Raw genomic sequence first — 21,952 nt, forward strand, 5'->3', positions numbered from 1 at the left:
TGGTATGCCACATCTAAGTCCAAACTTCAAAAGACTTGCATGCTACTGTTTATTGTCTCACTCCTTTGCCATTGCTACGGGAACATGCCTGGGATAGCCTACTGGATGGTGACAGGCATATGGATTAGGGTCAAATCATCCAAATCACCCCAGCTAGGGCAGGTCCACATAGCCAACAGCCAGCCAAACCCAGATATGCAAAGGAGCCCAGACAAAATCAACAGAATTGCCAAAGTGACACAGATACATTGTGTTAAAAAGAAACAGACCCCAAATGGAGTCACTTTTGCTAAGTCCCACCAAGACTTAACACCTGACTTAACTGCAGTTTCGGCCTCCCCCAGTAGTGGAATTTTAAACCAACCAGTCTGAAATTTCTTAATCAGCACTAATGAGGTAATATGCATGATAAGATCCCCTGCCTTCTCCTAAGGGAAGGTAACCTTGCCTGAAATAATCCACTCTTCTTTCTTCCTGTCCTGCCTATTCCTGACATGCTGCACTTCTCACCATTGCTTCAACATATTAGGCTTTTCACACCTCTCTGCTTTGTTAATTATTATTTTCTCTGCCTGGCATGGATTTTCCATCTCACTTTCTCTATTTGACTTGGAAAACGTCCCTGTAGGCTAGCTGAGTCTCTTTACCTAAAGTCATCCTTGCTGTAGGTGGCCCTCTCTCTAGCAAGTGCTTGTTCCTCTTTCCCTTCAGACCTGTCCACATCTTCACTACATGTTTCTCAAATTATTCAATTTTTGTGCATTCCAACTTTTCCTACTGAGACTATGACCAACAACATTTATAGAAATGTATTGAACTTTTTTTACTTGTCAGTTTTACAAAGATTATACTTGCCTCAAAAGTGAAGACTTATTATTTTATTTATTTGTTCAGTAGTTTAATAAGTATTTACAAGTTCCTCCACTATTTCAGGGATTGTGCTAGAACCCCAGGGATAAAATGACAAGAAAGAAAGACCATGCCGTCATGGAATTTATTGTCTACTAGGTTTCATTAAAAGACTTTCTTGGTCTTTCTTAATTTGGAAGACCATGTCACACATCATATCAAACATCTTTAAATGTACCAGTAAAAGTTACAAAAGTAGTCTTACAAATTTGTGTTTGACATTATTGGTAAGTCATGTAAGTAAGTAAGTACATGTAAGTACAAGTAAGTACATGTAAGTACATGTAACTCATAAAATGTTATGATTTTATAGGAATTATGCTTATTGAGGACTTTGAAATTAAGAAACAAACTTTTCAAATGCAATGAAATGTTTATGAATACCCAATTTAATAATGAAGTCAACATTTAATTATTTATTAATTTGGATTTTATTTTTTAATTTTGGTCTTATTAACTTGAATTTCTAAATTTGGATTTTGAGTTTTATTTTCACATTTTGGATTTTTGGTAGACATAATAATAATATTCACCAACATCTAGCCCTCCTCACCTCTGGGCAAATAGAAAATTGTACTTCTCAGTCCCTACAGTTGAGCAAAGCCATGTGATTAATTAGTCCTGCCCAAATGAAAGGTGAGTGACAAGGCAGAGAAAAGCCTATGCTGAGTTCAAGCTCTCTCTTGCTCTACCTTGGCAATCAGGCAGCCTATGTTTTTCTACATGAGGCAATGTCAGAGATGGTAGAGGTTCTATCAGCCTAGGTTCTCAAAGGACTTTGTGTAGCCCAGAATGCCCTTTCTCTCATCATTAGCCAGCATTGAACATGTAACATAAGCTAGAAATAAAGTCTTGTGCATTAATAGACTGACTTGGGAAGTAATTGTTACTGCAGCACAATCTAACCAATGCTGACTAGTACAAAGCCCCATTTTGGTTTTTTGGCTTTTACAGCTCTTTTACATTTTCAGAGGCCCTGCCTTCAGGCCTTAGATACTCTGCCAACACTACCTAATAAAGGAAACAATCCTAAGTCTAGTAGGGAAACAGGAGATCAAAAGAGAAGTTAACATTCAACAAAGAGTTATTGAGCTCATAGTATACGGAAAGAAGATGAGGTCAACTTCCCCCAAGTCTCATGGGTGGCATGAGAGTGTTAGTGGATACTGGGACAGACTCAGAGTCTACTAAGTTGGAGGAAGAAGGACGGATGCTCTATAGATAAACATTGGTGTCTGCTACAGGGCAGCGAGTTCAAAGCTATAATGGCTTCTTTTACCAATGGTCCCAAATAAAATAAGGATAAGACACTTCTGATACTAAAGAAATGATTATTTCTCTAGGAAGATAAACTGAGATACTGCACTGTGTTGTTTTAGTCTCCAGGCTATTAAGAGAGGCTAAGGAGGATGAGCTCCTATAAAGAAAAAGAGGTCATTCCATTAAAGAGAAGAAAGCACTTTCTTGTCAAGTGGGGTTTGAGAGAGAAAGAACCTGGCTACTTGAGAGAAGACACTAACCAGGAAAAAAGAGAGAAAGAACACAGGAAAAAAGTTCTTAAAGCTTCTATTCTGTCTCTCTTTGGCTGCTAGTGATTCTATAGTTAAAACTTACTTTGCATAATGTTCCCCGAGAAGCTGAAAGAATGGGTCTCAGGCTCTTTTTTTCTGCTGATATTTATACTTTTAAAAATATAGTTATTTATATATTACAACAAAAGCAGGCAACAATCATTTTTTAATTGGCTCAACTGAGGTCAGTTTACCATAAAATACATCAATTTTAAGTTTCTAATTTAAAGAGTTTAAAGGGATGAAAGTTGTGCAACCAGCACTATCATCAAGATATAGAACATTTAACTCAGCCAAAAGAGTTTCCTCTTTTCTCTTTGATATGCACTCTTTTTTCATATGTAGCCTTAAAAATGTTTGCCATCCTCAACTCCATGAGTGGACTCTCATTAGATTGTATCAAAGATAGTAACTGCATACCCCTTGTTAGTGATTGGTTTGGGAACAAATACAAAAGTCTAATTCTAGCCTGAGACAGGACTGCTGTAGACTTCTGGGAAAGAATGGCCATGCTCTTCTGGTCCTAATGGAGTAAATGGTGCTAAACTAGACATCTCGCCATAAAAATATGGAAAACTGGACCAAATATATTAAAGAACAGTTTTCAGACTTAGACAACAGGTAGTACAGGACTCTGATCTCTTATGCTTACCCCCAATTTCTACCCAAAGGAACTGTCCAAAATACAAAGCAGGGAGGTATAAGCCATACAGGGAAGGCTAATCTACAGAATTGAGAGACAGAAACCAGAGTTTGAGAGGCTGAGCAGCTGAAATCTGTGAGGCAGAGAACCAGAAAAAAGGGAACAGAACTAAGCAGAGAAAAAAAAAATGCCAGAAATCTGCACCAGGATCTTGATTCTTGGCTGATTCTAAGATGTCACACAGCGGATCAAAAAGCAACTACAATGAAAAGAGCAAATAACATGTTGCTATAAGCTTGACTATCTACTGAGAACATTTGAATTACTACCACTCACAGTAGAAACATCATGAACATCTAAGACATTCAATAGAGACACCAGAAAATACACACCTCAGTCTATTTTTCTTAGCTTCCCTTAATGGCCTTCCAACTTAATTACTACAGGTGTTTTAGTTTTTCGTGCCAGAGAAATAAGCAGTTTTCTTCAGCATCAACATTGTTTTATCCACCCTTAGATAACATGAATAAATTCCTTGAATGGCAACAAATTCCAAAACCAACAGAGAAAGGAAAATAAATCTTAAGTAGACATAATTATTAACAAAATTTCAACTGTAATTAGAAATGTTCCCACAAAAAAAAATGGGCGTCGATTTTCTTCTTCACTCAGGTGGAGAATTCCATCAAACATTTAAGAAAGATACAACACCAATCTTTCACAAACTCTCCTACAAAACAAAAGACAGAACACTTCCCAAGTCATCTCATGAGGCCAATATAACCCTAAAACCAAATTCTGCCAGACATTATAAGAGAAGAAAAGTACAGACCAATAACCCTCAAAAATATAGATGCAAAAGTTGTTAACAAAATATTGACAAATTGAATATATTGATACAGGGAAAGAATACTGTATTATAGCTAAGTTGAGGTTTACCCCAGGTATGGAAAGTTGGTTTAACATTTTTAAATCAATCAGTATAATTCACCACACTAAGATAATTAAAGATTTTATTTATTTATTTGAGAGAAAGAGAGAGAGAGAGAGAGGGGACCAGCAGGGGGAGGGGTCAAGGGAGAGAGACAAGCAGACTGCCCGCGGAGCAGGGAGCCCATGAGGAGGCTCAATCCCAAGACCTGGAGATTATGACCTGAGCAGAAGGCAGATGTTTAACTGACTGAGCCACGCAGGTGCCCCCACATTAACATAATTAAAGAGAATAATCACATGATCATCTCAAGAAATGCATTAAATGAATTGAACAAAGACTAACATCCATTCATAATAAAAACTCCCAGAGGGGTGCTTAGGTGGCTTAGTTGGTTAAGCACCTGCCTGCTGCTCAGGTCATGATCCTGGGGTCCTGGGATCAAGCCCCACATTGAGCTCCCAGCTCAGCAGGGGGTCTGCCTCTCCCTCTCCCTCTGCCATTCCTCCTGCTTGTGCGCGTGTGCACACACACTCTCTTTCTCTCTCTCTCTGCCAAATAAATGAATTTTTAAAAAAATCTTTATGAAAAAGAACTCTCAGAAAACTAGAAATAGAAACACATCCTGATAAAGAACATTTACAAAAAACAAAAAACAAAACCCTACTGCTACATAATTCTTAACAGAAAATAAACATACTGCCACTAAAATCAGGAAAAAACTAAGTCCCCTTCTACACGACAATATAACAAATATTCTAGTCAGTACAATCAAGAAAATAATTGCGAGAAAAGAAATACATAGTTGCTAGTTACAGATGACACGGTTATACAAATAGAAAATTCCATACTTTTATTTATTCCTTCCTTTATGGCGACCATCTTGGTTGCCTCTAAATGACAATGGTGATGAATATCCTTATATGCACATGTAGAAAAATTTCTGGGCGATATATACGCAGAAATAGGATTGCTGGTTCTTAGGGTACAGTCATACTATTAATTTAATGTCCAGAAATATTGCACCAGTTCCCATTCCTTTTTTTTTTTTTATGTTATGTTAGTCACCATACAGTACTTCATTAGTTTTTGATGTGGTGTTCCCTGATTCATTGTTTGCGTATAATACCCAGTGCTCCATGCAATACGTGCCCTCCTTAATACCTACCCCTCTCCCCTCTGAAACCCTCAGTTTGTTTCCCAGAGTCCACAGTTTCTCATGGTTCGTCTCCCCCTTTGATTTCCCCCCTTCGTTTTTCCATTCCTTCTCCTAATGTCCTTCATGCTATTCCTTTTGTTCCACATGTAAGTGAAACCATATGATAACTGTCTTTCTGTGCTTAACTTACTTCACTTAGCATAATCCTCTCTGGTTCTATCCATATTGATGCAAATGGCAGGTATTCATTCTCTCTGATGGCTGAGTAATATTCCATTGTATATATGGACCACATCTTCTTTATCCATTTGTCTGTTGAAGGGCATCTCAGCTCCTCCCACAGTTTGGCTATTGTGGGCATTGCTGCTATGAACACTGGGGTGCACGTGTCCCTTCTTTTCACTACATCTGTATCTTTGGGGTAAATATCTAGTAGTGCATTGCTGGGTTGTAGGGTAGCTCTATTTTTAACGTCTTGAGGAACCTCCATACTGTTTTCCAGAGCGGCTGTACCAGCCTGCATTCCCACCAACAGTGTAAGAGTGTTCCCCTTTCTCCACATTCTTGCCAACATTTGTTGTTTCCATTCCAACCAGCAGCGAATCATGTATTTTGAACTTAAACTTATTTAAAATGTATTCTGCCATTTAAAGTGGCAGAATGATCTACTGAAATAATGTTTGTTTGTTTGTTTCTGGCTACTCTACAGCTACACTCATAATGGAGAAAGGAAGGATGTCATCTCCACCATCCAGGGAGGAGATTCAGGTCTTGATTTCTCAGGTCTGGGCCAGAACTAAGGAAGAATAAACAATCATGTTGTGTGTCAAAGGCCGAAGGAAGAGTTACCAGGCAGGAATCCACTACCAAAAAGATAGCCCCTATAAAGGGTTTTATGCTTCAAAGGTGTGGATCCATTTAGAGAATGAAAGAAGCTTTGGAAAGGAGAGAAGAATAGGTTTTAAGGAGTGTTATCTGGCAGGCTGAGAGTTGCTGATTCTCTAGGATTGCCATGGGTGTCAGGACTGACCTGCCTAAAATGTCTGTGTAGTGCAAGGACTATAGAAGGCTCTGATTAGGTAAGAAGTGCTACACTCCTAGGAGTCTAAGTGAGGGTCTCCCTGGTTAAACATGGTACAGTGGAAATGAAGCACACACTGGAGCAATTAACCTTCAATAGACTGTTGTGCTGGCCTTTAAGGATCTTGTAAGTCCCCAGGGTTCTTGTAAATGTCAAGCAAGGGAAAGAAATCTGTCAAATTAAATGCCTGATAATGAACTTTCAAGCAATTTTAGTAGATAGAACCAGAGTTAGCCTCATTTTGACCCCCACCTCCCAAAAAGTAAGTCCACCAAGGCGTAGTCTAAGAATCTCTTTTCATATCTCTGCACTTTCCTTCCCTTGTTGATCTCATAGATTACTACAGCTTTAATTGTCATCTATATGCAGATGACTTCTATTTTTATATCCAATTAGTGAGTATACACATTCGCACTGCATGTATTCCCTACAACCATATCTTCTACTTTTCCTTTATTGCATTTCTCATTGTTTGTTTTAGCATGTTTGCTCTCTATCGTCCCAACTAGGTTGTATATTAAGCAAGGCAGGAACCACATATATTTTATTTATCAAATACATACCTTTTTTCCCTAATGCCTGATACAGAGCACATGATCAAAAAACACAATAAGTGGATGTGTTGTTTCCCTAGAGTTATACACCAGTCCATCTTTGAACACTTCTTAAAATCTTCTCCCATTTGTCATGCCATGCCTACTCTCTTTATTAATAATCCTGGAACAGAGGGGTCTCTGTGACCTTTACCTCATCACTTTCCACTCTTATCTCTGATGCATAGAGAGTGACCTCCTCCCATACAAATGCAATGATGTTAATGCTCTGGGACTGACTTATGATTCAAAAAATTTTTCTTTTGCATTATAAGTGGTCCATTTAAGGAAATAAAGGGTCACCATTGCTATTTAAATGGAGTCTAAAATAGGTTTCCTGGGGCAGCAAACTTTACCAGAACCCAGAAGAGAGTGAAGCAGGGAGAGAACAGAAGCAATGAAAAGACAGAGGTCAAGACACTGAAAAAGAAGATATTTCTTGGTGCTTATCTGATGATTTTTGTTTGGACTGAAAGGGGACACAATGGCAACAAGAAAGAAATGATTTACAGTATTCTTTAAACTATGAATATGTTTCTAATACCATTCATAAGATTAGATTCTTTTTTGTAATATCTAGACTCATCCATTTCCAAATGTTTCTAGACAGAGTTACAGTCTAAAATAAGCCCTCTGGTCCTCAATTAGAATCATTCTTCAACTATCACTTTGCTAACATCTGACGTAGAAACTACAGGGGACCCACAACCATAATTTAATTTCCCATCATTCTATTTCAGATTAGAATAAAACATCACAAAGAATAGGATTAATAATAGCACTATAGAAGGAGGCTAGGGAGTAAGATCAGTGATGGGTGTAGTCTGGAATCTGCACAGAAGTTAAGGATCTGGGGAGAAGTTTTCAGGTCCCGTTTTCAGGTCATAGAACTATCTACCAAGGCAGCAGGTAAAACAAAAGTTAATGCCCAGCATCTTCTACTTCGCTCTGCATGGTACTCCCAGCTTAAAATAGCTACAATAGATAATAAATGCCATGGCATTGCTAATGTATTTAAATAAAAAAAGAGTCCTTATCTGTGATTTTCCCATCTATGTCCAGCCAACTAAACTTTGCCTGAAGCAGAGAACATTGCTGGTGGTTATTAGACTGTTACTAATCCTTGTAGGTTTATCTCATTAAAAATGATTTTGGAGCCTCTCAGTACAATAAGCATGACCTGTTGTCACTATTTCTATTTTTATTGCTTTGGGATATCACTTAGCAAGGCTGGAATGAATTATAGCAAGTGACTGCAGCTAAGTGTGAGGGGATGTGAAGAACAGAGTCTTCCTAGGCTTTTGCTACATTCTCAAGAACAAGTGGGAAATGATGCTGAGGCCTTTAAAGTCAGACCTAGATTTGCCAAAGGGAAGTTATGTAACCATTTTGAGCCCCGGTACTCTTATCAGTAAAGTTGTAACAATTCTATATATGTTGCGGAATTGTTAATAATTAGAAGAAACATATATCTAACACACAAGGCATTTGATAGGTGATTGATAAATGGCACTTGTTATTATAGCTCTCAGAAGCTTGCCAAAAAGATTCAATCCTCATTAAATCATATGAGTTTTTCTAATACATCCCCAATATTTCAGTAAGGCCTTCCAGATACAAGCACAGTAGCAGTCATTTTGATACCATAGAAAGAAACATAACTATATGGAAATAATGGTAATAATAAAGTGACTCTCCTATCAATATTAGTAAAGCTTGCACCAGAATCAACCATGACTTTAAGTGAAGAGGAAGGAATCCTATTTCCATCTATAGTAGTATAGCTTATAGCAAACCAATGAAAGCTCACATGAAGAAAAACTAGGGGGAAAAAAAGATTTTAAAAAATCTCTGAAAGCACTGAAAACGGCTGAGGCAGCCAGGACTTAAGGGACCAGAGAGAGATGAGTGAGCAAGTTTCTCTTGGGGAATTTCCAAATTCTTAGTTCTGGGTAAAAGGCTAAGAATCTGGTCAGAGTGTAGTTGTTAAGAGGCAGAACAGCTGAAAGAGTTTTTGGTACTCTCACAGGACAGGAAAGACAAAAACATAGAGTCCAGAGTCACCAACGTAGCAAGAACAGGGGGAGGCACAAGGCAAGCCTGAGCCACAGTCAAATTTTTTAAGATACACAACGCAAATTTTTTAAGATGCAAAAAGATACACAAATTTTTTAAGATACACAAAGAACCTAAGTAGAATGCCACCTAAAAGTATGGTGTTTTCAATAGTCTGTGCCAGGGAGACAAAAGTAAGAGTATATGACCCAGCAAAAAGGAGGGGTCTTATTGAAACCCCAGTCTGTCAGTTAAAAACCTTGGAGGGTTATATTCCCAAGAGTGGTGACAAATCAGTTGTATATTAGTCTTAATAAAAACTGCAACACAGATGCTTCATGGCAACTCAGTTTTTGACCAAATTAAGATGACCTGACCCTAGTTTCCTAACAGAGAAGAGAGTGAACCCTTTCTGAGATTGGATAAAAGCATCTGGAACCTTTCCAGTTTTTCATATACAATAGTATTCATTTATTTTTTTTAATTTATGTTTTTTAAAGTAGGTTCCACACCCAACATGGGGCTTCAGCTCACCACCCTGAGATTAAGAGTCACATGCTCTACCAACTGAGCCAGCCAGGCACCCCACAATCAGACTCATTTAATGAAAGATGACAAGACATACCAAGAAACAAGACAAACAGAAAGCCCAGATGATATAAAGACCTTTGGGTTATCTAGATCAGTGCTATCCAATAGAAATTTCTGCAATGATGGAAACGTTCTATATATGTGCTGTCCTATACTGCACACATATGGCTATTGGGTACCAGACCTGAAGAACTGAAATTTTAAAATTTTATTGTCACTAATTTACGTTCACATTTAAATTTAAATAGCCGTATATACCTAATAACTACTCTATTGGACAGCGCAACTTTAACCACTAATAGAATGCATAACTCTAATGCATGCATGCACTAGCTGCACTAATAAAATGCATAATTCTAATGGATGCTTTAAAGAGAAAGAATAATTAAAATATTTGATTAATCCAGCATGGAGAAAAAAACAACATAGAACAAATGAGGCAAACAGAGAGTATAATAGTACACACCCAAATAGATCAGTAACTGTTAATTATAAAAAGAATCTATAATTTAATAGAAAACAAAGATTGTCAGACAGAAAAAAAATTATGCTATTTATGATCATCACACATTCAATTATAGGAAGTTCTTTAAATATCACCTCTCCTCTCCATTCTCCCTCCTTTTCTTCTAGAACATTCATTATGTTAAACATATGCTCACCCCATCAGTTTGTTCTCTATGTCTTAACCTTCTTTTCCCTAGTTTTCATTTTATTTATCTTTGCTGTGTTTTGGTTTTCTTGACTCTTTTTTCACTGTTCAGTAATTCTCATTTTTACTATGACCTATCACTTAACCCTTCCATCAAATTTTTAATTTCAGGAATTTTATTTCTAAGAGTTATTTTCAATTATTTTTCAAATTCACATATTCTAATAACAAATACCCTATTCTTTCCTTTTGATTTTTACTCCTCCTTTTGTCAATTTATTAATGTTAAGCATAGTTACTGTATAGTATTTCTCAGATTGTTGTATTTTATCAAGTTCTTAAAGATCTGATTTTCTTCTTCACTTCAATAATTCTCATGGTGAATTATTTTCTTCTGTGATTTATAAGTTTTAGTCACTAACTCTTCTTGAGAGTCCCTTATTGCCCTGGACTGTTGGAAGTATTGCTACAAAGAGTTTCACTGCCACTGAACATCCTAGAATTTCACTGGTGTGAAAGATGAGCCATATTAAAATCCTAGGAAGAATGTCAAATGAGACTTCATATCAGTACATGGAAAAATCTTGGAGCTTTGATTTATGAGGGGAATTTTTATTAGTTTTTAGTTTTAGTGCTTAGTTGTTCTAATTCCATTTTCACTGAAAGAGAGCATTTCAAGTTCCTGCCTTTATGCGGGGACCTCAGGTCTAACTTTCTGCCTCACACAAGCCAAAGTCTGGTCTTCTGTCCTCAGGAAATCTTTGACACTATAGCCTTTAGTACATAGGTGCTATATTCAGTCAACAGCTCCCTTCTCCAAGATACCAGAGCATTGGCTGGTAAGCTTATTGCTCTAGCTTTAACTTTCCTTTTCTTGAACCCTGTGAAATCATATTACAAATAACTCTGGGTTTGTTTTTTAATCCACAATTTCTTTTTTATTATTTGGGGAATACATATCTCTGCTTTGACTCAGCCCACCAGGCTCCCAGAACCACCTTCATGATTTCTACAGTATGCTTTCTCCTCTCTGCCTCTACTCCTGAATTTGTTCACATCAGCTTGCTCCTATGCCACTTCAGATCTAGAAGCTTCATTAGCTTACACAATATTTCCATTCATACCAATCTTATCTACATTTTTATAAATTTCTAAGGGAGAAAGAGAATCTCATTATAGTGTGCATTGCTATCTAGGTTGTTTTGTTTTGTTTTGGCTTCCCAGTAATTCTTCCGTAGTGTATAGAAATACAATTAATGTTCTATATTGACCTTTTGAGCCTTTGCTTAATTTATAATTCTTGTAGTGATTTTATAAAATCTGTAGGATTTTCTACATGGTTAAACATATTGTCTGAAAATAAAGTTTTACTTCTTCCTTTCCAATCTGTATGTCTTTTTATTTTCTTCCTTTATTGCACTGGTTAAAACCTCCAATACAGTGATGAGTAGAAAAGGCAAGCAGCCCACTACCAAAGTAGCTTATCAGCTTCTCATGCCTTCTTATGTCTTCTAGATTTTCATGGTGGGAGTCAAGCATTAGTTCATTATTTACTCCATTAAGCTCTCTAAATAACCTTTGAGAGCACTCTCACCCATGTAAGTTTCTGGTGCAGGGCAAAGTATCATCCACTCGTCAATTCACCTTGTGAATATAAGGGAGCAGAGAAGCAGCTTTCTCCCAAGAAATATCTTCCCTAATCCTCACCAGTTCATTTTGATCCTTTTATATTTATAAGTGAGGGTTTCTTGTTTTCTTAACAGCCATGAAACTAGTTTTGGGTTATTTCTTTTGAGAATCTGAATATGGTTAATATCACATTTCACTTTTTTAAAAATCTAATAGCTATCTCTTTACACTTTAGTCCAAACTTCTGAAGTAATATCCTTTAAAGTGCTATTACATCAGCATCCTTGATTCATTTGTACAACTGTCCAACTGCAATTGACCTAGTAAAATTTTTTAAACAGTGGATCAATGTGATGATCTCTCTTTACTCCTCAATTATAAAGCTGAACACTGAGAATAATAATCAAAACCATACTAATTGTTACCCTTACCAAATACGATCTCTCACTTTGGCTGAACTCGCATTTAGAGTTCCAATTCTTTACTCATTTTCAGTCAGTCTTCAATCCCATATCAAATAATGACTATCCTATGCTTTCTTCTAAAACTCCTACTCAAAGCCTCCTGTTAAATCAAGAGAATCAAGCCCATCACTCATCATGTCTCTCAAAATTCTTCTTCCATGCACACATTCACATATCTCTCCATATACTTTCTTTTAAGCTCAGTTCAATGTCCCAACTCCTGAAGGTGAACTCCTCCATCTGTAAGCTTTATCCTATTCCCTCCCTCCTTTGCGAGTCCTTTTCTCCAATATCCTCTCCTTGGATACCTTCAATCTCTCCATTGGCTTCTTTCCCACAGCTGGTAAACATCCTCAATTGTCTCTCTCTTCCTAAAAATAAAAATGTCTCTTTTCTCTCAGAGTCTTCATCTAACTAATGTCTGACCCTCTTTCTTCTCCTCATTGAAAACATTTGACAGTATTATTTATTCTTCTTGGCTGTATCTTCCAATCATTTTTCAACCACATGTAGTCTGGCTTCTACCCAACCATTTTATTAGTATTGTTTTTGTCGATCAACAATAAACCCCTGGGTGTCAAACCCAATGGACAGTTTTCAGTATATATTTTACAAGAACTCTCTGCTGCAAGTGACACTGTAGATTGTTCCCTCTTTCCTATTTCCTTCTTCCTAAATTCCTTATTTTCTTTTTTTCCCATGGCACCATACCCTCAGTGTTTTCTAGTCTTAGTCAGTCAATTCTGTGTCTCCTATGTAATATTTCCCAAGGTCTATACCTTCTTCTAACCAGTACTCATCTTAAACAGCATACTTTCCTTGTTAGACCTCACCTAATATTTTTATTTAACTGAAACTTAATGAACCATGAATCCAATTCTTCAGCAATAGAGTTTTAAAACTCATACATTAACTTGCAGCTGGACATTGTCTTGTGCTCAACCCAGAGGCCTCTATATGTCCCAAATCAAATTAATCATCTCCACTGGAATAAGTACCCCCTGCTCTGTATTCTCTGCTTCAGTTGGAGACACCATCATTCACCTATGATAGAAAGCTGGGAATCATTCTTCACTCCTCCCCTTCACATCTATGTATAATATAACATGGTAATTTAGAGATTAGTACTGAACGGGTCTCTGCTCTAATGCATTACCTATACCGGCAAGTTATTAGATGGCAATTTCATATGGTTCGACCTAGTTCTCAGTCTCTTTAAGGTTCTTTTTTTCCTGTAAAAAACAACAACAACAAAAAAAAACCCTTTTTTCTGTAAATGGGGGAAAGTGTGATACATATTACACAGAAATTGTTATGAAGATTAAATAAGGTTATGCATGCAAAACCCTCCTCAGCCTCCCACTTAAGGTATAAGTGCTCAATATATGTAGCTACTTTTAACAAACTCATCAAGCCCTGACTATTTCCAAAATACATCATGAATTTATTTCCTCTATCTCATCACTATTTATTTACTCACTCATTTATTGACTTAGCAAATTTTTATTGTATAACCATGTGTTCCAGGTACAAAGATGGAAATTACCTCATTTAGGTACTTCAGGAATTCACGATGAACAAAGTAGATATGGCCCCTGCTCTAGTGGTACTTTCAGAATGGAGCAGAAGACAGACTGTTACAAAGTAATTCAATGAAGTCATAAAAAGTCAGGACCCTAGGATTTGCTCTGGTTAGGGAAAGAATACATTTTCCATGTCCCATCCCCTTCCCGCAGGGTCCTAAGTGAGGGAACAGCACATCAGGTCTGGAGAGGAGAGAAAGGCTAAAGAAACTCCTGGCAGAGTAAGCCATCTAAACCACAGATCTCACAATGTCACTGTGAAAACTATTCTGTGGCTCTTCATTGCCTTCAGGGTAAAGCTAAATTCCCTAAAATGACAGATTTCCCACTTCATCTGCTAGCACTCTTTCTCTCTTTCATTTTATTTTTTAACAATACTGAACTATTTATATTTCTCTATGCAGGCCATGCTTTTTAATGTTTCTATGTCTTTGCTCCTGCAGCCCCCGAAATGTCCTTCACCCTCTCTTTGCCTTGGTAACTCTTTATACCAGCTGGGATTCAAAGGAAAGAAAGTTAACTCATACTAGTTTAAGAAAAAAGATAAACTTATATGGATACTGAGGTGTCTCATGAAACAGAACAGGGAAGTAGCTGCACATATACTGTGGGCAATAAGAGAATCAGAGGCTTGAATGCTGGGAGGATGCACTCTCTCCAGAGCTTGTCTGTGCCTCAACTTATGTGTGTCAATGTAATGTCAAGGTTATTATGGTTGTTTTCGTCTGACAAAAGGCAGAAAACAAAGCAGCTGACAGTTCTCAAGTTTCACTGGGTCCTATGTTGAAAAATCCTAGGGAGGGACACTGATTGGCCCAGCATGTTTCTGGTATCCACTTGTGAAAAATGGTTAGCCTAGGAATGCAAAGTAATAGTTTACTGAATGGCTGCTCTCAACACAACCATGTGGATATGGGAGGGAAGATTAAAAAATGCATTGAATAGACTACATTCCCACTCATCCTTTGTGACTTAGCGCAGGTGGCCCTCCTCCAGGAATCACTCCAGATCCCCTTACTGGGTTGGATGCTTGCATTCCATACACTCTTACTGTCCCACCCACATGCCTCATTGTCTACTACTGCCATTATATTTTTCAATGATCTGTTTCTGTATCAATCTCTCATGAACTCTGTGAGGACAAGTGTGTACCACATTCAGTTTTATATCCCAAACTCTGAAGATACAAAAACAAAGCAATAATGAATTTACTGGAGATTTCTGGAAAAACAAGTAGACGATTACTTCAACTGACATGTGAACTTTACTTCTAAAACTCTAGACATAAAAAGTCACCATTTCAAACTTTCTCTAGATTCAGTTTACATTCATCCTCTTACAGAGCAAAATCAAGTGACTAATGAGACACTTCCAAATCTTATTACATTGTCAGTTTCTCTTAAAAGTAATATTAAAAGATAATCTATATATTTGATTATGTATATTTAAAATCACTTAAGTTACCCAATATTATGCAGAAAAGCATGTGAAAGCCACACAAATAAATTCCTAATATGCTTAAGGATTTTCCAAACCCAGCTCATTTGATAGTCTGTTGACCATTAAGTTAAATAAAACTCCAATTCATTGACACAGGCATTCTCTACCTTCCCCCAAAAAGCAGGAAAAGGTAGTATTTTTCTCATCACCGTCAAGGAATATATCAAATATGTGCAAAAAAATGAACAAAAGGTAAAGCAGCAAGGAGGAACTTGATGAAATTGGCAAAACAATGTTCTGCTCTCCCTCTGCTGGCTCCTAAGCAGTATTGCTCTTCAAAGATCTGCCCAAAGGCCTAATGAGGGTTCTCTCATATAATCCCTAAAAATATTTACAACTGTTCATATTGTTCATCTAAATAAGTCCCCTCTCAGGCCAAAACATCCCCACCAAAACCATCAGTACGCAGTCCTCTCATTAGTAATGGCCGATACAGAAAGGCCAAAACATGTAGACTCGAAGGGCTTGACTCCTAATTTTCAAAGAAAGTAATTCAAAAGAGAGTTATATGTAATATTATATTTTCTGGTTTTCTAAGAATATGATTCTTACTCATAGATTGTGGTGTAGGCTGATTAAGCAGGGGAAACACTGCATTTTGAGTTAGATGACATGGGTATGAGTCTTGGCTTTCCCTATTACTTACTGGTTGTGTAACCGTTACTAATTGTCACTTATATATTGGTTGTATAATATTACTATTTCTGGAGCTGGGTTTTATCAACCTCTACATGAAGAAGCTGTGCAACAGAATTGTTGGATCCTTTTCCAGTTCTAATATTTTATGATTCCAAGTGCTGTTGAATTACAAAATTTTAATGATTTATTTCTGCTTTTTCTTTATACCATTTGGGCCATTCTCAGACATAAGCAAAAGGGTCGAAACCGTTTCTGTGATCATCAGCTTCCTTCCTTGATATAGTGCCAAACACACTGTGGACATGCAAACGAATCTTAATTGATACAATAATGATTATGATGGCAATGAAGAGCCCAGGGATTTTAATTTGAGCCAAAATCTCTCCTGGTTATATGGCTAGTATTTTGAGTAGCAGCTGTGAACAGATCTGCATTTCCTTCCCCCACGCCACCCCCACAACAGTCTGAAATCTTTGCTTCAAATGAGAAAAATCAGAAGCTAAAAATGCAGCTTCAATCTGTCCTATTGTCCAGTCGTTAAACTCCCTATAACGCATTTCTTTAAATCAATTGACTCTTACATATTGTTCCGAGGGAACAGGTACAAAGTGGTGAGAGGGAAGGCAGAAGATGCAGGATCAAATAACAACAAATAATAATTCAGGTTAATATCCATCTTTCAAGATTAGAACATAGCATGTCATGAATGACAGAACATATGTGAGCTGATCACTCCAGTGTTTCCAGATATAATTGGAGGTTCATAAATAGCAGCAAGAGTAATTATAGCTACCAGTTACTGAGAGCTCACTGTGTGCCAGGTACTTTCTATATGCGCGGGTGCCTGCGTGAACGTGTGTGTGTGTGTGTGTGTGTGTGTGTGTGTGTGTGTGTATAAATGAGATATATACATATATATGTGAAGGGTATGGTGATATTGTGATACTGTAATCTATAAAAAGAAATTTATATTTGGTCTTGGTCTCCTTTTCTAGCAGGAATTTAAAACCCTTGGAATTTTCTAAGTGGTCAGTTTAATTAAAGTGTCTTTTGTGATTCATAACAAGCTCCTTAAACCACACCACAGTTTATGTTAACGAAGGGACTACTGAAAAGCTACAAAGGTCGGGAGGGAAATGGGGCTGGAGATTAAGCTAGTCACCAGTGGCCAGTGATTTAATAGATCATATCTATTTAATGAGGCCCTAAAAACCCAAAACACAAGGTTCAGAAAATCTCCCAGGTCGGTGAACACATACAAGGTTCTAGGAAAGTGGTGTGCCCCAGTGAGGGCATGGAAGTTCTCTGTGCCTCTTCCTACATACCTTGTCCTGTGCATCTTACCTAGTGGTTCCTGTTATACCATTTTCTAATAAACTGGTAATCTATTAAGTAAAACGTTTTCTTGAGTTCTGTGAGATACTCTATCAAATTAACCTAAGAAGGAAATGATGGGAACCTCTGATTTATAGCCAGTGGATCAGAAGCCCTTATGATTAGCATCTGATGTGGAGAAGGGGCAGTCTTGTAGGACTGAACCCTTAACCTGTGGGACCTGACACTATCTCCCAGCTGGTGTCACAGAACTGCTGTAACTATTATAATAGTACTGTTGCAGTATTAATTGTGTCTACAATACCTCAAACTCACCAATAGAAATCACAGATTTTTTGTATCAATTAAAGTTGTAACAGATATCTTAAAATATTATCTATATTCATAACTACTTTGAAATTATGGTAGTTGTTAGATTTGGTACTAGACTATGCCATTTTATGCAGTTTTTAAACATATCTGCAAATTTTTTTATATTCCTCCCATCAAGAGGTAGGAGCTATGTTCCCACCCCTTGAATCTGGACCAAGCTCAATGACTTGCATATAATCAACAGAATGAGGTGGAAGTGACAACACATGACTCTAGGGGATAAGTCACACAAGGCTAAGCAGTTTTCACCTTGCTGGAACACAAGCACTGGGAGCTCTGAGCCACCATGTAATAAACCCAGATACCCTATGGTTACTATGCTATGAGAAAGACCAAACAAGCCTAAGCAGAGAGACCTGAAAGAAAGAGCGAGCAAGTTCACCAGGCTCCAACTATTCTTGTTTTGATTGGTAGAAATGTGTGTATTACAAGGTCTCTCTACTCTGGCAGATGGGAACACAAACCATTCCCAGCTCTGTGTAAGCATCAGAAGGTGTTTGGCCTACTGCTTTTTGGTGCCAGGTCTCATAGTTTCAGTCTTCATTGCACAGATCAATAATCAGCCAAAGGACAAGGGGAAAGCTACACCTGGGCAGACGGACCCCTCTCTGTGCCACTTCCTCCTCTCTGATATCTTCTCCTTGGCTTTCCTCAATTCCTATCTCTGTCTCCTCCATTCAGTGAAACTACTGGTCTCTGTTTAAATTTCCTCCTTGTCTGCCTTCCAGGTAGTAGGGTGGAGTCATTGTAGGACTTACCTCATTTCTCTTCTCTCAGGGATCACAATTATGTATTGCTTGTGGTCCAATGTCTGAAAACAGCCACTTCATATATTATGCCCAATTTTCTAGTTGTCTCCAGGGGGAAGGCAATTCCGTACAAGCAGAAGTTCAAATATAACTGTTAAATTTTACATTAAAAAAACTGAATTATGCTGTCTGATCTTAAATTCATACTCAAAAGTACAAAAAAAAAAGCCTCTCATACTATATTATTACTAGCAAATATTCTCAAAAATGTTCCCTATGGTAGCTGTTATCATCTCTAACTTCCCATCCTTTACCTGGGCATATTCTGGCTTCTTCACTGATAGAGTTCTTATCACACTATCCATAACCACCCTTATTACTCTAGCTTAAGATTACACTTTAGTTCTTTTCTTACTGGACCTTCTACAGCTGTGCTATCCAACATGGTAGCCACTAGCCACCTGTAGCTACTGAGTACCTGAACTGTGGCTAGTTCAAATCAAGAGGTGCTAGAGGTATGAAAGGCACATCAGATTTCTAGGACTTTGTATGAAAAAAGGATATAACATACCTTATTAATTTTACACGAATTACATGTTCAAATGTTTTAGATATAATGGGTTAAACAAAGTAGAGTTCTAAAATCAATTTCACCTGCTTTTTTACCTTTGTAATACAGCAACTAGAAAACGTGACTTGCATTATACTTCTAATGACCAGTACTGCTTTATAGCAACCTCTTGTACTATTAAAAGCCCTGCTTTCAACTCTCTCTGTGGTTTTTGGGACTCTGCTGTTCCCTTGTTTTCCTGCTACCTCACTGTTTGCGCCTCAGACCTCTCTTCTGAGACCTAAAACTATTGTTCTCAAATTTTGGCATGCTGCAAGATCACCAAATTGCCTGCCAAAAATGCAGATTCTTAGAGTTTATCTGTAGAGATTCTAATCTAATCTGGTACAAACATTTCTTATTAAGAAGATTCTCAATTTTGTTCTCATCTCCTCTCTGTTATCTTCCAACTGCTTACTGCACATCTTGGGGATGTCTCAAACTTAAATACCTAACATTTAATTCTTTGTCTCTATTTTCCCTAACCCTTTGTCCTCCTAGTTACCTAAGCAAGAACCCTAAAATCATTCTCTCCTTCTTCCTCACCTCTATATTTAATCAGTTATAAAATCCAACAAAATCTAATAGCTTAACCTCTATCCGCTCTATGCTTCCTTAAATCCCTTACTTCAGGGCTTCTCAATCCTGGCACTACTGATATCACAACAGTTCTTTGTTGTGAGGGATTGTCTTGTGCATTGTAGGATGTTTAGAAGTTTCCCTGTCTTTACCCCAGTAGTTATCAGTAGCACCCCCTAGTTTGAAAAACCAAAAATGTCTCCAAACATCACCAAATGTCTTGGAGGCGTCGGGACAATCACCTTCTAACCCCATAGAGCCACTGCTTTAGTTGATTGAGGCCCTCATTATTAATCACTTGCCTTAGGGCAAGAGATTCCACCTGGTCCCTCCAGCCCAGGACTGCACCTCTTCCCTATTTTCCACTCCTTATAGTTTTAGTTTTCTTCAGTATAAAATCTAGTATTTCTAATATGCCACAGAAAGGGTACTATCTGTCCTTTACTTACCTCTCCAGCTTCTCACTCCAACTATACTGAATTCCTTGCAGTTTCCTTAAGGATGGAAGAAAGTCATAAGAACTGTTAGTCAGAAGAAGTGTTAAGTACACTAGTAGCTTATGAGATAAATGCAAAACTCCTAGGATGTTTTATATATAGAATATGAGTAACTATGTACTTTGTGAAACATAGGCAGAATTGTGTTAAATATACATAGTAAGTTAGTAAACTATAAGGCATGCCAAAGTTAAATAAAAAACATGATGGAAGAGGGTCACTTACAGTCAAAAAGGGGTAGAAAAACTAAGGTATGAATAGCTGTGCCATCTCTGGCCTGAAAGCTTTGTTAGCCCTAAATTAGCTACCCATGACACCTAGTATAGTCTCATATGTATGTATTCTATCCAAGAAATGCAAATAAGATCAGTGGTCTGTTCATCAAACTAATAGTAGGCTCTGGTTGTGGCCAGGCATGTTTCCCTGCATATCCAACAGAGCAGGGTGTGCCACTGGCCCAAAGCACTTTCCACCTGTGGGCGTCCTTGCTATAACCTCAACCTAGTCCTCATAAGCATATCATCAGTGGAAAGGCTGATGTGGCAGACAGAACATATGAATATTGCATAACTCATGATTCAAGTGATGTCGTCCTTCCACTTGCTTACACCCTATCCTAAGCTTGTCAACTTACTCCAATTATTTCCCTTACTTCTCACTGGGTATTTAAATTGATTCAATAAACCAGACTATTCAAGCATTTTAATTTGGTCTGTGAGCCTTCTGTTTTATTACCCCTAGGATGGCTTAACTAGTAGTGCACTTGGAGGCCACCAGTGTATCAAGTTATTTTTCCATATGACAGCTCAATTCAAGCATTAATCTCCTCCCAAATGCCCCTGCTTTCATGCCTTTCATTTTATCCTGTTCACACCCTTGTGTTTCTTTTATGGCATTTATCACACCACAGTGTGATTAACTGTCTACTCCTCTCTCACTAGTCTGTGAGCTCTTTCAAAGCAGATTTTTTTTTCATTATTTCTTAGCAAAGTACCAAGAGCAAAGTAACAAAAGAACAATTGAATGTGACCTGCAGACACAGCTGAGCTGATTATCCCTTGTTTTTGCCTTTCTCCCATACCTTAGTTCTAAGATTGACTTGATTTTAGTGAGCAGCAAAACCCTACCTGGTTGCAGAGCAGAACGGAAGTGGTAGGAAGGACCACAGATAGGCTCACTGCATGAAAACAACCTACAGTGGTGTGTTTCACATCACTAGCAAGCTGGGATGTCGGTGTGCCTTATCCTATTTCCCCGGCTCACATTTTTCACTTGGTTGGTCAAAAAAACAATACTTTGGGTGTTCCCCCACACACACACCTGAAAACTGAAGGCTGAGACCCTTCAGTCTAAGAAATCACAGGCTCTCAAAGACTAGACCAATAAATCCACTTTAAAAACTGAGCACCTAAACTGTGGCTGACAATAAGGATACAAGAAATACACTGTTTCTTCCCTCAGAAAATTTACAAACATCCTCCTGGAAGCCTACATTTTACTTGAATAAACATACCTATGTTTATAGTTTATAATAAAAGAGATGCATTTCGGAACAGATTTCACTTGAACAAAAGAAATCACATAAAACGTGAGACTATAAATAAAGGTTCTGTTCTTGAGGTTCTTGTAACTCATTCACTTCTCCAGGGATTAGAGGAGTGGGGTGCAAAAATTTGGCCTCACGCACAGGCGCAGAGATTTGCGAACACAGTCTAAGTCAGTTGAACCTGTATCTTGTAAGAAATGGCCCCAGGGAGCTCCCAATTCCCTAACCTCAGAGAACAGACGGCAAAACTGAGAGAGCTTCCGA

This window comes from Ursus arctos, unplaced genomic scaffold (assembly GCF_023065955.2).
Source record: "Ursus arctos isolate Adak ecotype North America unplaced genomic scaffold, UrsArc2.0 scaffold_23, whole genome shotgun sequence".
Classification (NCBI taxonomy): Eukaryota; Metazoa; Chordata; class Mammalia; order Carnivora; family Ursidae; genus Ursus; species Ursus arctos.